The sequence below is a fragment of the Mus caroli genome, chromosome 9 (assembly GCF_900094665.2).
Source record: "Mus caroli chromosome 9, CAROLI_EIJ_v1.1, whole genome shotgun sequence".
In the NCBI taxonomy this organism is placed as follows: domain Eukaryota; kingdom Metazoa; phylum Chordata; class Mammalia; order Rodentia; family Muridae; genus Mus; species Mus caroli.
The window spans coordinates 60,946,217-60,950,271 of record NC_034578.1 but is presented as its reverse complement, the minus strand read 5'-3'; the positions used below and the strand labels follow the sequence as shown (position 1 = coordinate 60,950,271).

The 4,055-nt window shown below is 50.5% G+C and overlaps 1 long non-coding RNA gene across 1 annotated transcript in view; it reads left to right on the top strand.

Moving 5' to 3' along the window:
- The first annotated feature begins 559 nt into the window (after positions 1-559).
- The window catches only part of LOC110302316, a 7,726-nt gene continuing 4,230 nt past the window's right edge, over positions 560-4,055 (top strand). The window contains exons 1-3 of the long non-coding RNA XR_002378796.2: positions 560-619; positions 1,572-1,679; positions 3,452-3,566. This is a non-coding gene — a long non-coding RNA (uncharacterized LOC110302316). The remainder of the gene's footprint in view (positions 620-1,571; positions 1,680-3,451; positions 3,567-4,055) is intronic.

Below are 4,055 nucleotides of genomic sequence, written 5' to 3'. Positions count from 1 at the left end.
GAGAGGGAGAGGGAGAGGGAGAGGGAGAGGGAGAGAGAGAGAGAGAGAGAATCCTTTTCCTGAGCACACAGTACCTTTGTTCTGTCCATTGACAAAGATGTCAAGCTGCCTTGAGTTATTTAGAGAAAAAACGGGCCTCTGCCCCTCTGAGATAACCCCCTCCCCAGGACAAGATTTACTTGCTTTTAAAAGGCTGTGTTCTTTGAACATCGCTTCTGGGTTGCTATGTCTACATGATATTCCTCTGGCCCCTTCAAGTCACTTCTGTGGATCTTGCACTTCTGTGATGTTGACATGGAGTGACCCCTGAACTCCATGGCTCTTTCTCTGAGGAAAAAAAGTCCCACCTCCCACCTCTTTCAGAAGGGCTAATAACTCCATTTGGTAAATATATCATTCCAACTCCAGCAACTGGACCCAAAGGCCACAGTTGTTTTGCTGACATCAGATAAACGGGCACTTCCCTGGTTACCATGGAGACAGAATAGTGTGAACCACACTGGGGCCGCAGCCTCACTCTGCTCTTTACTGGGGCCTCTTGCTTTCTGTTCAAACAAAAGTGGGACCACAATCATTTGTGCACTGACAGACTTGGTGGCTAACCCGAGACACTGACAAGGTACTGATCACTTGAGATCTATCTCCTGGGACTTGGCCAGCTATTTGGTGACTAAAAGCAATCATATTCTCTCTGGGCCTCAGTTTCTCCAGCCATATCCTGAGAGAAGTCTATTAATTCTCTTAGCTTGAGTTTCCCAGAAGTTGGTCCTAAAGTGAGGGACAAACTGAAGCAATGGCTTTAGGAGGCCCCAGGAGCCGGGTTTGAAAGGTGGGAATGAGGCAGAGGTAGGAAGGAAGCCATGAAGGTGGAACATCCATCAGGTCACCATAGGGGAAGTGTGGCTCCATCTGACTGGGGGACCAAGAAAGCACACCCAGTGTTTCCCTCTCCGGGACGTTGGCCTCCCAGATCTTCTCTGCTCATTGGCCAGGGGCTAATCCCTAGGGCATTAGTGGGCACAGTGTGCTTGGCCCTCTGCTGGCCAGTATGCTGGGAAGTTTGGGGCATGTGCTGAGCTGGGGCAGGGTCTTGACAACATCTGCCTGCCACATGACAGAAGTTTACATCCTGGAAGTAAACTTGGGTCTTGAAATGATATGAGTTATAATTCTGTCTCCTCTGTGATGGACCTGAGCCATTCTCCTGCCCAGAACTTCAGGCCCCTAGTTCTTCAGGGCTGTTAGCAGTTCTCCAGCTTTTTTTAGTGTCGGGAATCTGACCCCTTAGCCCAGGAGAAGGTTCTGAGAGACTCCACCCTCCTCTCCTGTACCAGTCTGGATCTCAGCCCACCTACCTCACCGGGGGCCTCCAGACCTTACCTCAGGTGGCCCTGAGATAGTGTAATTATTCTTGAGTACTGTGTGACATTGTGCTTCCCAACACAAATGCCTGCCCCCTGCCAGGCTTTCTCCCTCCCACTTCTGATACCAGCTTAGAGTAGCTTTTACTCAGATGACCTATTGGAATTCTAGACATCCCTCAGGTTTAACTTGTATTTCATCTTCTCCAGACCTCACCTTAAGGATGTCCTCCATGCTTAGTGCTGATTGCCAACTGGATGGGCATCTAGAATCATCTAGGATGTCACCTCTTGCCATGTCCCAGAGGGAGTTTCTAGGTGAGCTAATTGAAGTGGGAAGACCCACCCTAACTGTGGGGGTCACCATCCTATGGGCTGGGGTCGTGAGACAGATAACAAGAAATGCCTAGGACCTGAGCATGGGCAATCATCTCTGCTTCCTGATTGCAGATGCAATGTGACAAACTGCCCCAAGTGCCAGCCACCGTGTCTTTCCACCATGAGAAACTTGTAACACTGGACCATGGGCCTCAGTAAACTCCTCCCTCCTTAAGTTGCTTTTACATGCATTTTGTCACACACTGAGAAAAGTAAGGAGATACACTATCCCAGAGGCAGATGTTTTTATGTTCTTGGAGCAACTGTTGACAATGGAAAACACTAGATTGACCTCAGAGGCTCAGTCACTTTTCAGAAAGTCACCCAGCCTCCTTTCTACCACAGCTGTTCACCTCCCAGTGCCCAGTGACGTCCTGGGGATGGGACATGAGGACCAAAGGCTGAGCCTGCTTACGTGGGAGAGATTGGTAAATGGATTCCATTTAGGGAGACAGTAATGACCACCTGTGTACACAGACCCTGGCTAAGGAACAGTGGGGTCCCCCAAACACAAACAAGCCCCCTATGCTGCCCCGGAGGATCTTAGAGTCAAAGTTGTTTGTAGAATAAAAACCAGGAGTCTTTTAGAGCTCACCAAACTCAAGGCCCTTGTTTCTCCTCTGAAAAGCGTTCTGCCTGAGGCGAGAGGAGTGGGTAGCTTGCCCTCTATAGTTAGAAGTCTAGATTTTCTTCCCCATGGCTTGTGCAAGTCAGAGGCCATCTTCTTGTCCTTCCTCTTTTTCTTCCTCTTTGAAGGAGGATGGGATGGAGCAGCTTCTGATGAGAAATACCAGTTACATAACCCGAGTTTGTCTTAGTCACGCCTTCCCGCATGCTTCTGGAACAGGAAGGAGATGAAGTTAAACAGTGTGTCTCTATTTCCCTGTGGACACCCTAATTGCTGCTGCTGCCGCTGCTGCTGTTGTAATTGATTCCACAGGTTATTTTTACTCTAAGCGGCTCTGTGTGCCTTGCAGATGGGACTGTTCTTGGAGTCTAGGCCAGCAGCTGTCCAGATGCCCAGTGTGGACTGGTCTCTACTTGAAAATGGGGTTAGGGAGAGGGTCCCTATCCTCTCCCCAGGAGCATGAGCTTGCAGTGGGAGTAAATAACTCTGTGTGGGTAGGGAGTGCTGGCGTGGGGGTAGGGACCAGGCTAAAGGAAGGAGAAGCTCAAGAATGCTTCAGCTAGCATGTCTGTGTGTGCAGACCTCACCTAGGGCAGAGGGGCCTTTCCAGCACTGAGCAGAGCAGTGAAGGACATATGGGGCGAGCTTTTGCCTGGAGAGCCTTCTGTGCTTTTCTGTCTATTCCAAGCAGCCACCTCTTCCCACCCCTGCAAGCCGCTCTCAGCGCACAAAGCACACAGAAGGAGCACTCCTGGCCGCCTGCCTACAGCTCCAGCCACCTACACAGACAGCCTCGCCTTTGCACACAGCTCAGCCCATGTGTGCACTGGGAGGTGTGTGTGTGTGTGTGTGTGTGTGTGTGTGTGTGTGTGTGAGCACACATGCTCAGACACCAAGTCCAGGGCTCCAGAAGTGGACAGGGACTTCAGAGGGAGTCAGTACTCCAAGTAGCTATAGGCCAAGGGCTGGGACAACCTTGGGGACTTCATGTGACTTTGGACATCACCTAACCTTGAACTTCAGGATCCCTAGTCACCTTTCCCTAGTGAGGTAATCATGGGTTTCTCTTCTGTCCTCTCACTAGGTCGTGATAAGAATTATCAGAGATAAAGAAAGGTTGCTGAACACACATAGTCTCCTGACAACTGGCCACATGTCATCTTCCCAGCTTTGCAAGGAAGGGGCCATTTTTCTTGCAGGTAAGAAGCCCAAGGTCAGAGAAGGGGCCCCTTTAGGTGCACGTGGCTTGCAAGGGGTAGAAATAAGGCACATGGGCCTGGCCCCATCACTCAACAGCAGTGTATGCCACCAGTCAGAAATGGTGCTATAAGAGGACACCATCTCTGGGGGGTGGGGGCTGCAGCTCAGCTTCTAGGGTGCTTGCTTAGCAGACACAAAGCCCAGAGTTCAATCCCCAGCACCATATAAACTGAGCACGGCAATGCACACTTGTAATCCCAGCACGTGAGAGATGGAGACAGGAGGACCGGGAGTTCAAAGTCAGTCTTGAGAGTTCAAGGACACTCTGGGGCTGTGGGGCTACATTCTTATCTTTTTGGATGCCTTTTTTCTCCCGTGTAAACTGGAAATGACACATATCCACCCAGTGTGATCGTTCTTGGGAATACTGGTCGGTTCACACAAAACACTAGCTAGGCGGCAGGGCCTGCTCTATAGAAGATGCTCAA